Source organism: Canis aureus, chromosome 11 (assembly GCF_053574225.1).
Source record: "Canis aureus isolate CA01 chromosome 11, VMU_Caureus_v.1.0, whole genome shotgun sequence".
Classification (NCBI taxonomy): domain Eukaryota; kingdom Metazoa; phylum Chordata; class Mammalia; order Carnivora; family Canidae; genus Canis; species Canis aureus.
Window position 1 is genome coordinate 71,826,026 of NC_135621.1, and position 12,985 is coordinate 71,839,010.

The 12,985-nt window shown below is 56.4% G+C and overlaps 1 pseudogene; it reads right to left on the reverse strand.

Moving 5' to 3' along the window:
- Window positions 1–1,225: 1,225 nt before the first annotated feature.
- Window positions 1,226–1,603, reverse strand: LOC144323122 (small nuclear ribonucleoprotein G pseudogene; annotated as a pseudogene).
- Between the last annotated feature and the right edge of the window lie 11,382 nt (window positions 1,604–12,985).

A 12,985-nucleotide genomic window follows, 5' to 3' on the forward strand; every position in this document is an offset into this window, starting at 1 on the left:
ACTGGATTACTTGTTCTTTGGGTGTAGAGTTTGGTAAGTTCTCTATAGGTCTTGGACACCAGCCCTTTACCTGATGTGTCGTTTGCAAATACCTTCTCCCATCCTGTCGGTTGTCTTTTGGTTTTGTTGACTGTTTCCCTTGCTGTGCAGACGCTTCTTATCTTGATGAAGTCCCAATAGTCCATTTTTGCCCTTGTTTCTCTCGCCTCTGGAGACGTGTCTAGCAAGAAGTTGCTGTGGCCGAGGTCACAGAGATTGTGGCTTGTGTTCTCCTCTAGGATTCTGATGGATTTCTGTCTCACATTTAGGTCTTTCATGCATGTTGAGTGTAGCTTTGTGTGTGGTGTGAGGAAGTGGCCCGGTTCCATTCTCCTGCACGAGGCCGTCCAGTGTTCCCAGCACCGTGTATTGAAGAGACTGTCCTTTTCCCAGTGGAGAGTCTTGCCTGCTTTGTTGGAGACTAGTTGACCACAGAGTTGAGGGCCCATTTCTGGGTTCTCTCTTCTGTTCCACTCATCTCTGTGTCTGTTTTTGTGCCAGAGGAATGTTGAAAAAGAAAACCACAGCTGGTGGCATCGCAGTTCTGGACCTGAGGCTGCGTTACAAAGCTGTGGTCACCCAGAGAGTAAGGGATCTTTCATCAGGGTTCCCCTAAGCATGATAAACCCAGACCCTTTTCCTACAACCTAAGCATTGCTGCAGTGAAGCCAGTATCACCCCAAATCAGATACTGGTGACAGGTCAGTTTTCCATGTCCTCTGTGTAATGACGTTGAAAGAAAGAAGCAAGCGGTATAGACGGAGAGTGAACTTCTAAAGGTAGAGGCGCTCGGTAAGTCAGCCTGGTCTGGTGGACCTGAGGCCCGGCAGAGGTCGATGCTCGAGTTCAGCCCAGCGGGGTGGTAAGCTCTGTCCTGGACCCCAGAATCTGGCCCCAGAAGTAACGGGCTTTGTTCAGGATGCGTTAAATAGCAAGTCCCGGGCTCCCCGGGGGGGACTGCGTCTCTGTGGCCCGTGGGCATGTTTTCTTTTGCCGATTTTTAGCTCCCCTTCTCCTTTCCCTTATTGATCGGGATAAACATTCTGTAGCTGGACCGCCGGGTGTGTTGGGAACGTTTTCTCCAGTTTGTTATATGACTTCATTTTATTTATTTATTTTTATTTTTATTTTATTTTATTTTATTTTTTTATAAAAGTTTATTTAACAAAAAAGTTCAATATGAAAATGCGGGTGACCTGATTTTTTTTTTTTTTTTTGACTTTTATATTGTAGTAAAACAGGTACTATGGACAGGGGACATGTGGAAGCAGTTTTCTTCTTCTGATGAACACACCCATTGTTTATACTCGTTCTAAGGCTTCTAACACGATGATGCTATTTCCTCGTATTACCACCATTCCAATATTGTTCTGTTGCCCGCTAGTTGCCATCTCCACACATTCATCTATCACAAGATTCATGAATGGATCGAACCCTCGCAATATTCCTTGGACATGTCTGCCACCATTTAATTTCAATGATAATTTCTTGTCCATAAATTTTTTCAGCTCGGGAGGGTGAGCCTTGCTCATGGCGCCGACTCGGCGAGCTCGCAGAGCATATGACTTCATTTTAGTTAAGGGTTTCTTTTTTTCCCATGAAGAGATTTTTAAAGGTCTTAAATATTTTATTTACTTATTTATTTATTTGAGGGAGGGAGAGAGAGAGAGAGACAGAGACAGAGAGAGACAGAGACAGAGAGACAGAGAGACAGAGAGAGACAGAGACAGAGAGAGAGAGACAGAGAGAGAGACAGAGAGACAGAGAGAGACAGAGACAGAGAGAGAGAGACAGAGAGAGAGACAGAGAGACAGAGAGAGACAGAGACAGAGAGAGAGAGACAGAGAGAGAGACAGAGAGACAGAGAGAGACAGAGACAGAGAGACAGAGACAGAGAGAGAGACAGAGAGATAGAGAGACAGAGACAGAGACAGAGAGAGACAGAGAGACAGAGAGACAAAGAGAGACAGAGACAGAGAGAGAGACAGAGAGAGACAGCATGAGTGGGTGAGGGACAGAGGGGGAGGGAGAAGGAGAGGAAGAGAACCTGGAACCCGGTGTGGGCTTGGTTCGGTGACTCTGAGACCATGACCTGAGCTGAAATCTGGAGTCAGACACTTAACCCGCTGAGCCACCCAGGCGTGTTTAAATATTTTAGATGTTACTCATGTTTATCAGTCTTTTTTTCTTTTACGGCTTTTGCTTTTAGTATCATGTTAATCAAGCTTTGCCTTTCCCCAAGATAAAGTATATTTACTTTCTATTTCATAAATTCGTTTTATACATCTAAGTGTTTGTCTGAGATTTATGTCAACATATGGTATAAAGTATGGGTATACTCTTCCCTCTGCCCTCAAAGGCTTTTTTTTTTTTTTTTTAAGATTTTATCTATTTATTCATGAGAGACACAGAGAGAGAGGCAGAGACACAGGCAGAGGGAGCAGCAGGCTCCCTGCAGGGAGCCCAATGGGGGACTCAATCCTGGGACCCCGGGGTCACGCCCTGGGCCGAAGGCAGGTGCTCAACTGCTGAGGGGAGGGGCGTCACTGGGCCGGGCCGTGCGCGTTGCTGGCGGCCGGGGGCTTGGTGCGCAGGGTGAAGCAGCTGCCCCCGAGACCTGGGCTCCCCCCTCGGCCTCCCCTTGTTCTCCAGCCCCAGCTGCCAGGGCACCGGTGAGCAGCCGCGGCCTTGCTGAGCACTCGCCCCTGCCGTCGGCCCGGCCTCTCAGCAGCCAGACTCCGGAGTCCCAGGCCCGCCCCCCGGCCCTGCCTGCAGAGCTGCACCCGCGGGGTCCACAGCACGGCGGGGACAGGGGACAGCCCAGCGTTCCCTCCCGGGAAGGGCCTCGCGTCCGCTGAGCACCTGCGGTGAGTGGGGTGCCTGTCACGTGCTTTGCAGCGACCGCGAGACGCCGGCGGTGACCCACGGGGAGCACGAACCAGAACTTGCATCTCTATTTATTTTCTGATCTAAAGAGGTTAAGGAGGAGACGACGAACACCTGCACTAGAGGGACACTAGCGCCCGTGTGTCTGGCGCGGGCACCCCGAGGTGGGCCGGGGTGGCCGGCACCCAGGAGGCCAACAGCGCGTCTTGGGGCTCTGCGTGCCTGATCTTCAGCCCTGAGGGCCTGGGAGGCCGTGGCGGGCAGCAGAGGTGCGGGCTGGGGTTCCACGGTGGCCCAGGTGGCCTCCGCCCCACATCCTGAGCTCGGCTGCCTTGTCAGGCCACGGGCGCGGGGAGAGGGGAGCAGAGGGAAACCATCGGCCGCCAGCGCGGCTGCGGCCGAGGGGGTCCCCGCAGGTGACCCGAGCCCCCGGGGCATGTCCCCAGCAGCCACCCCCAGCCCCCCACCCCTGGCGGCCACCTGCCCTGCGAGGTGCTTCCAGAAAAGACTTCTTGGTCAAGACACCACCACGAGCTGCTCCGGCCCCAGGCCTCCAGGTCAGAGCTCCGGGTCCCGCAATGAGCAGCCTGTTCCCGCTCTTGGCTCCACGTGTCCCGGGGCCCCGACAGCCGCAAGCACCGCGAGCAAGCAGAGGAGCCTGCTCCGTGGCTGGAAGTGGGGGACATGGGGGACCGGGTGGGGGACCAGGGGGTATCTGGGGGGGACCATCCATGCTTCCCCATCATCGGGCTTCTGCACGGCCCACGGGCCCCAGTGGCCGGGCCCCGATGGGCACCCTGGGCCAGTGATGCCACCACTGAGCAGCGGAATGAGTTGATCGACGGCCGAGAGCCCGTCACGGTGCCGCCGCTCCAACTGCAGTGAGCCTCCCTGTGCCTCCTCTTCCCTGTGACCCACAGGGACTGGGCAGCCTGGTGGCCCTTGTTGGCGGAGGCGGCCACACGGCTCCCTCGCCTCGGCTCAGGCCTCTGTGTGGACTGGCCTTGCCTCGTCGGAGCCGTGCGTGCTGTGCCTGTGTCCCCGTGTCACCGGCCTCTCGACCCTGAATCTGTGCCCGTCGGATACTCCTCGGGGCCGTGGCACTGACTCAAGGCTAAGGCAGCGCAGCCCCTGCCACGTGCTGTGACGCTGAGCAGCGCTCCCCGCTGACGTGACACCGTCCAATGGCCTGGAGATGAGCCATCAAGGGAAGTTCCCCGAGAGCCGGGCCTCTTCCTTCTCGGCCTCCGGGTCAGCGCTCGCCCCCAGAGTGGTTCTCAAATGCCAGCGAGCGAGCGGGGCGGCCTGCGGACTCTGGGTCAGCGCGTGGCCCGGGCATCTGCGTCTCTAACCCATTCCCTAACGAGGCCGATGTTGTTGGTGCAGGGATGTCACTTCGAGAATCACCGCTCTGTAGTTAGTGTCTTTGGTTTTCCGGCGTTTATCCCGGTGGCCCTGCGTGTACGTGAACACAGATCACTACAATGGACCCGTTTATGTAGGATTTTGAAATTCGGTGGTTTCCATCTCACAAAATATCCTAGACATCATCCCCACGCTACAGATTACGATCGCCCACAGTCAGCAGTGTGGCCCGCCGTGTCGGTGGCGCCCGGTGACGGCACCTGCTGCGGAGAGCCGGAGGGAGCACACAGAACTGTCCAGTCGTGTGGCTCTCCCGAAACCCGTACGACCCTGTGGGTCACTTGTGCTTCGATAAAAATCAGATTGAAAAAAGAGAGTCGGGAAACCAGCCACGGAACTGAACCAACGCGATGGGAGGAGCCAACGGGAGGAGGGTTGCGTAGGCCGAGGCCAAGCCCAGGGGCCGAGTGTCCTGAGGAGCGGCCCCCGAGCTCTCCTGCCGGGCCGGGCCATCTGCGCAGCCCCGGGAGGCTCCCGGAGGCCTCGGCTCCCTGCACGGCCGCCCGAGTCCACGGCCCGTGTGGACACGGTTCAGCGGTGGGTGATGCCCCTGCAGCCGGGCCTCCCACACGTCCAGCCGTGGAGCGTGATCCTCCGAGGACCTCTGCGTTCCTTCTGTTTTCTAAGCTAGAGGACTCCAGGAGACAGTGCTCCGCTCCGTCCGACTTCACTTCACGGGAGGCCTGGGGCTCGGCGTCTGCACCTGCACCTCCGACCCGGTGGCCCGCGGCCTGCAGCCTCCTTGCTCCTGCAGCTCCGGCCTCCGCCAGGGTCCAGGTGACAGCAGCTCCCCGCTGGGAGGGCCCCTGTCCCCACGGCCCCGAGCGACGGTTTCACCTTCAGGGAGGTTCCAGTGGTGGCGCATAACCCGTGTCAGCCCCCGTTCGCGTCCTCCGGCTCCGCATCCCCACACCCGCCTGCACCCCAACCTCGTGCCTGGGCTCCCAGCCTTCCCCGGGGAGTGGCCGCCGTCCCCCAAGGGGCGGACAATGCAGGAAGGGGAAGGCGCCGTCGAGGCCTCGGAGCCCGTGACTCCCTTCCTGGGAGCGGAACCCCGGCCGCGTGAGCCACCTGCACCCGTCGCCCCGCCCTCCGCCCGGGGGGAGCCCACCAGACCCTGCGATCTGTGGTCCACTTTCCCGCCTTTGCCATCCCTGGTTCGGTCTGAGCCCTTTCTTCCTTTCCTGAGTGAATGCATCCGTCCGCCAGCTTCCTCCACTCCCATCCATGTCCCGCCCGTGTAATCATTCATTCATTCATTTGTTCATTCGTTCATATGATGTTCTGCGGGAACCGACCTCTGTGCCAGGCACGTCCCAGAAATGCCACAGGACTGTGAGTTATGAGGCCGTCAGCCGTCTTGGTTCCGAGGAGTTGGGGGACTGTCCGGGAAGGGGCTCCATGGCAGAGGAACTTGGGGTGGGGCTCGAAGTGCGAGCGGGGGACGCGGGACGTTCTGCGAGCCCGTCCCCGTCCTTTCTGGCTGCCGCAGTGTTATCGGGTCACGTCGGTGCCCAGCGACGCCGCTTCTGACTTCATGTAGGTCACTTGTAGTTGGGCCTTGAGTTCTCAGGAGCCCAGGCTACTGTGCAGGTGGCAGGTGGCCCAGCGCAGGTGGGCCGGCCTCTGCTGGGGGCAGTAACGGGGTCACAGCAGGTGCCATTTGCTTCCCTGATTTCCCCAAGGTCAAGGCTGCAGACTGCGGGGGGCGGAGGTCATTGCAGGGAATTGGCCTGGCCCGAGGGGGAGGATGAGGGTCGGGAGCTGGCACGCAGGTCACGGAGCTTCTCCTTCATTCTTCTCCTAGGCCCGGCGGTGCCCAGGCCAAGCAGGAACCGGGAGCGCAGTGGGAAGGCATCGAGGGCAGAGGTGAGGTGGGGATGCACGGGGCGGACGGGCCCTGTGTCTGCACGATCAACACGCAGGAAGAGCCTTCGTTCGTGAACAAGGGTCCCTCTTGAGTTCCTCCCGCTGCCCACGGACCTCCGGGTTGACCTCGTGTCTTTCTTAGGGGAAAGGAAACGAAAAAGAGTTCCCTGCGGAGCAGTGACCCACCTGCCGCCCAGCCCCCAGGCTGCACCGGATCGCGGACGGACGGGGCGGCCTGAGCTCCCTCCAACGGGAGGCCCGGGGCAGCGCGGCGGGTCTTGTGGTTTCTCAGGGAGCTCACCAAGGACGCAGGGAGCGGAGAGGGGCCCCTGGGGCTGGGGGTGCCAGCGTCGGGGTGGGGGGTGAAGACGCAGGGAGACGTGGCCAGGAGCAAGGGCTCTGACGGACGGACGCTGCATCCGCTGTGGCCGAGAGCAGGCCAGTGAGACAAAAAAGCCACAGAACACGCAGACGAGCTTAAAGACGAAGCCGAGAGCCGGGTCCTGTGATACAGAAATGGAGAAAACAACCCAGGGGCGCCTGGGGGCTCAGCGGGTTAAGCGCCAGACTCTTGAGTTGGGTTCAGGGCATGACCCCAGGGTCCTGGGATGCAGCCCTGAGCCCTGCGGGGGTGGGGGGGGTGGGGGGTGGGGGGTGGGGGGTGGGGCTTGTCCTCCTTGGGCCTCCTTCCACTCCCCACCCCTGCGCACTCCCTCATGTCTCTCTCCCAAATCAATACATCTTAAAAACATCCTTAGGAGCGATTTATTATTTATTTATTTATTTTCCAGAGCGTTTTAATGAAAAGTTTTTATTTTATTTTATTTATTTTTAAAGATTTTATTTATTCATGAGAGACACAGAGAGACCCAGGCAGAAGCAGAAGCAGGCTCCGTGCAGGGAGCCAGAGGTGGGACTCGATCCCGGGTCTCCAGGATCACGCCCGGCTGCAGGCGGCGCTAAACCGCTGAGGCACCGGGGCTGCCCTACTCATTAATTTTATTCCCGGAAGTCTGTGCAAAAGTAGGTGAAGGGGAGTGAGGGGTGCAGGCTTCCGGGGCCAGTACCCTCATTCGCATAATGAGGAAACTGAGACCCAGGGGAAGTTAAGCAACCTGCCCGGAGTCGCCGCCGTGGGGTCGGGCTTCGTCGCCAGGGTCCCCGCCCGGGTAGCAGCTTCTTGGCGATTAGCTGTAAAGACAATGTGGGACGTTCGTTGCTTGTATCGCTTTATTTATCACTGTTTCATAATGAACTTAAAGGTTTAAGTTTAAAGGAGAAAAGGAAGACTTTTCTGAGCAAGACAGGAAACCCAGTGCGCTGGCAGGGTGAGGGTTTGCAGAAGTTAAGCTGGGGCCCGTTTACCATACGAGAAGCTAGCCAAAAAAAAAAAAAAAAAAAAAAAATGCACGTAATTGATTTCGATGGCGCGTTCCCTGAGTGCGACACTTGGAAGGCGGCTTGTTTTCGGCTGGAGACTTTGCCCAAAAAGTACACAGTGAGCGGCAGCGAGGAGGCTCATCGTAGGAACAGCAGAGGAGAGACCAGAGGAAGAGCTGCTAAGGCCCTGCGGTCACCGCAGCCTGCAAACCCAGGAAAGCAAACTCAATTTGCTCCGGAAACTGGAAGAGAGAAGCCGAGGCTCACGGCAGAGGCAGGGGCTGCAGCTGACGGGCGGTGACGCTGGCCAGGGGTGAGGCCTGCGGTCGCCAGGTCTCCTGATTTTCCGTGGGACGGGCTCGGTGACTGTCCCGACGGAGGCCGCCCAGGATGCTTCTGGGCTTTCCTGCCCGGGGTCCCCCCGACGCGGACCCCAGCGCCGCCGGGGCCTCCAGCGGCTCCGCGAGCACATTCAGGCTGAAGGAGGAGACGTCATTCATGACACACGTGCTGGAGAAGGTGTGGGATCACGTTCTGGGATCTTTAAGGACCCCTTCTCTCCTTTTTCAAGATTTTATTTATTTGTTTGAGAGAGAGGACGGGAAGGGAGGGGCCGGGGGAGAGGGGGAGCCTCAAGCGCAGCCCCACCCGGTGCAAGCCCGGGGCGCCCCGTCCCACCGCCCCACGATCACGACCTGAGCTGAAACCAAGACTTGGGCGCCCACGGGACACGCCCGCCCCGGGGCCCCGAGGGTCCCTTCTGCCTGAGGCCGTCACGCTGAGGTACATTCTGACGTTGGCGGCAAAACGACAAAACCTTGAAAACCGCCTCTCCGGGCGCTCGGCGTGCACCAGCCTGGCGCCGAGGTGTTGTCCGTGGGCCGTGACGCGGCTGGCTGAGGCCCGGGCCCGCGTGGGCGCACCTGAGGGCACCCGGATCTGCAGGCGGTGGGGTGCGGCCCGGGTCTAGGTGGTGCTTGGCGGTGGGTGGCCACATCCACGGCGCGGCCCTCGCTCATCCGCGGCCCCGCGTGGCTGTGCTGTTGCCTGGTCACCCCCGTGACGACCGTCCAAGGAACTGGCCGGCAGAGACGGAAGGCGCGAGGCGTGACACTGCGACACGTGAGACTTGAGCCGGACGTGGTGGGCGAGCAAGGAGCCGGCCGGGGACACGCGCAGCTGGAGCACGCTCGGCGGCAAGGTGAGCCGAGCGGGGACCTGGTGGTGACGGAGGGCGGCCGCGGCCAGAGGAAGCCGTGGTAAAAAGAATTCACGGTAAAGGAAGCTGCAGAGCGACTTTACGACCTCGACAGCACAGGTGACAAAGTGGCAGAAGCGGGTCCCGGCTTGGAAGGCTCTGACGGCCGGCGGTGGCGGGAGGACGCCCAGGCCGCACCTCGGGCGCGGGAGGCCCAGCCGGTTCCAGGTGACCCAAGTCCCCGTGTTTCTGATGTTCCGAGCACAGTGCACTAAACGCCCCTTACAGTTTCCCATTTTATTTCACACTTATAACGGGTAGTAGGAGTTTTTAATATATTGACAGATTTTTGAGGTCACAGTCCTTCTCCCCATCGATTACTAAGCTTGCTTCGAATGGCCCTCGACGCGGCCCAACCCTGCCTGTGGCCGGACACACTGCCTGCCTTTTTTTTTTTTTTTTTTTAAGATTTAATTTATTTATTCATGAGAGACACAGAGAGAAGCAGAGACCCAGGCAGAGGGAGAAGCAGGCTCCATGCAGGGAGCCCGACGGGGGACTCGATCCCGGGTCTCTAGGATCATGCCCTGGGCTGCAGGCGGCACTAAACCGCTGCACCACCCCGGGATCCCGCTGGTTTCCATTACTGATGGCCAAATACCCCTCTAATCGGACACGTACATTCCTTTTGACTCAGTCGTGTCTGTATGTGACTCCATCCTAGGGGAACGAGGGTACCAGTGTGTAGAGATTTATGTAGAATTTGTGTATAACATTGTTTTTGGAAGCAAAGAGCTGAGAACAAATGGAAGGTCTACCAGAAGCCAGATGGCTAACTAGTGTGGTAGATCCATGCAAAGCCTTGCTGTATGACCTCTAGGAGGAATGATTTAAAAGGAAGTCTATTGAATTGAGGAATGTTCATAGTGAATTGTCATGTGAAAACAGCAAATCAAATAGTTAAATTTATAGTGCAGTCCATTATTTGTGGAAAAGATCTCCGCATGTGTGTAAATGTTTGTATATTTCTACACGGGCACAGGAAAAACGGGTAAAAAATGCCTAGAGGAATGAGGGGAGAAACATTTGAATGACACAAGCCTGCTACAAGAAAAGAATCTGCCTTAAAAAAAATATATATATATAATTTATATAATATATCAATAAAATATATACAAAATATATTTTAAAAAATAATAAATATATATATTTTTTAAAGATTGTATTTATTTATTTTAGAGGAAGAGAGAGAGAGAGGGAGAGAGAGAACGAGCGAATCTCAAGCAGACTCCGTGCTGAGCCTGGAGGCCAGCCCGGGGCTCCGTCTCAGGACCCTGAGATCATGACCTGAGCTGAAATCCAACCGAGCCCCCCAGGAGCCCCAATCTGCCTTCATTTTCAAACTTTATTGAACTATGAAGAGAAGCGTCTCATATGACATAAATGTACATGGTATTGGCAGCTATGTCTTAAATATGGAGTTGAATAGAAGAAAAAAATTTTTAGACACGCAACACATTAATTTTATTATATAGTAATTTAAAAAATAGACTTTAAAAATTTTTTTAAAAAGATTTTATTTGTTCATGGGAGACACACAGAGAGACAGGCAGAGACACAGGCTGAGGGAGAAGCAGGCTCCTTGCAGGGAGCCCGACGTGGGATTTGATCCCAGGACCCGGGGGTCACACCCTGGACCAAAGACAGATGCTCAACCACTGAGCCCCCCAGGTGCCCAATAGACTTTTTAAAAAAACACTTTCTAAAAGATTTTTGTTTTTTTAGTTCCAGTTTGGTTTACATACAGTGTTGCATTAATTCCAGGCGTACAGTATAGGGATTCAACGCCTCCGTACATTACTCGGTGCTCATCCCGACACCTCCTTCACCCCCTTCACCACCTCCCCTCTGGCGACCTTCAGCCTGTTCTCTATGGTCAAGAGTCTGTTTTTTTGGTTTGTCTCTTTTTCTTTATTCATTTGTTTTGTTTCTTAAATTCCATGTATGGGTGACATCATAGGATATCTGCTTTCTCTGACTTATTTTGCTTAGCGTAATACCCTCCAGTTCCACCCATGTGGTTGCAAGTGGCAAGATTTTGTTCCTTTTTATGGCTGCGGACTCTTCCGTTGCATCCGTACACCGCCTCTTCTTCATCCATTCACCGATTAAGGATGCACACTTGGGTTACTTCCATAATTTGGCCACCGTAAATCAGGCTGCGGTGAACACGGGGGGACACACAACTTTTCAAGTCAGCTTTTTTGTATTCTTGGGGTAAATACCCAGTAGTAGAATTTTTTTTTTTTTTAGAAGAGAAACTCTTTTTTAAAAAAATTTCTATTTATTTATGATAGTCACAGAGGGAGAGAGAGAGAGAGAGAGAGAGGCAGAGACACAGGCAGAGGGAGAAGCAGACTCCATGCACCGGGAGCCCGGCATGGGATTCGATCCCAGGTCTCCAGGATCACACCCTGGGCCAAAGGCAGGTGCCAAACTGCTGTGCCACCCAGGGATCCCAAAATGTATGATTTTAAAGTTTTCTTCTATTCCGTTTATACAACTCAACACCCAAAACACAAATAAACCAATTAAAAAATGGGCAGAGGGCAGCCCGGGTGGCTCAGCGGTTTGGCACCACTTTTGGCCCAGGGCGTGATCCTGGAGACCCGGGATCGAATCCCACGTCGGGCTCCCTGCAGGGAGCCTGCTTCTCCCTCTGCCTGTGTCTCTGCCTCTCTGTCTCTCTCTGTGTGACTATCATGAATAAATAAATAAAATCTTTAAAAAAAAATAAAATAAAATCATACATTTTCGTCTTCCCATGGTCCCTTAGCCCCTTTCTGTGGGACGTGGATTCCAGTGTTATTTCCCTCGGTACCAAGAATTCAAATACAGCTCTTATTTTCCTTTTGATGACGTGGTGGCGGAATTTAGTGGCGAATCTTAAACCTGGTGGTGATACTTCGTTTTCAGAACGGAGGACACTGTCTGCAGCAGTCGAAGTCCTAAACCGAGACCCGGCGCTTCGTACGTTAAAAAGTAATTGGGGCGAGCGTCGCGGGAGTGCTCGTAGTTCTGGTGCCTCGGCGGCTGAGTTTGCGGTGCCGGGTCCTAAAAACTCTTGCTGGTCCTTGTCTACAGCATCAGTGTTAATTAGGGAAGACCACGGAGTGACGGCTCATTTTCTCAACTTTTCACGACAAGGGCTCGTTTACGGAATGTGGTCTCCTCCTCCTCCAATTAGAGCGAGCTTGAGACCATCGCTCCCCCGACCAGAAAACTCGTTCCTGGGTCTGAATTCGAGCCGGGTGCCTTCTTATCATGCAGGTTTCCCCGAGACCCTTGAGGCAACGGGCCGGGCCCCGGAGGTGCTCCGCCAGGCGCCAGCCGGAGGAGGACAAACACGACCCGGTGTCACCTCTGTGTGAAAGGAGGAGAGGAGCTGAGCTGGCGGGGGTTGCAGGAGCCACAGTGGGGCCACGGTGACGGCCCTCGACGCTGCCGTATGGCCCCCACGTAGGCTGCCCACGGCCGGGACCCGTTCTTACGACCCCACGGAGGTGGCCGCTCGAGGCGGGAGGCGGGAGCTGACGTCACCGTGGTCAGCATCTCGCAGCACCTACGTGTGCCGAAGGGCCGCCGTGCACACCTAGAGCGAGCCCTCCCAGTTGTGGCCTGATGAGCGTGGGGGGAAGGGGGAGCTCGTGTCCCTGTCGCACGCACCTGGGCTGGGCACGGTCTCCGTCGGCCGCGGCTTGGGACGTGGGGTGCATATTTGCCTGGAAGCCCCACTTCTCCACCAGACCGGGAAGCAGGGGGTCACGATGGCCCGCAGACCTGTGGGGCCCGACTGTGCGGCCACGGCGAGTGCCACCATCCGGTCACCTGCAGGGCCCGCTGGCCCCAGGCCACAGCTCCTCGGCCCCAGGCGACCACGTGCTCCGCCAACGGAGCCGGTGATCCGGTTACACCTGACGTGTGGCCGTCTGCCCTCGGGCTCCAGGCTGCACGCGGGACAGAGGTCTCGACCCTGGAGGCGCCTGGCACCGAGGGGGCAGCGCGGGGAGGGGGGTGTGCGCGGCCGCGGGGAGGCTCCAGGACGGCTCCCCAGACAGAGGCGCCAGCCCTGTGTTCTGGAAGGAACGGCCGCGCTCCCACAGCCAGGAGGCCAGAGGGCCTGACCTG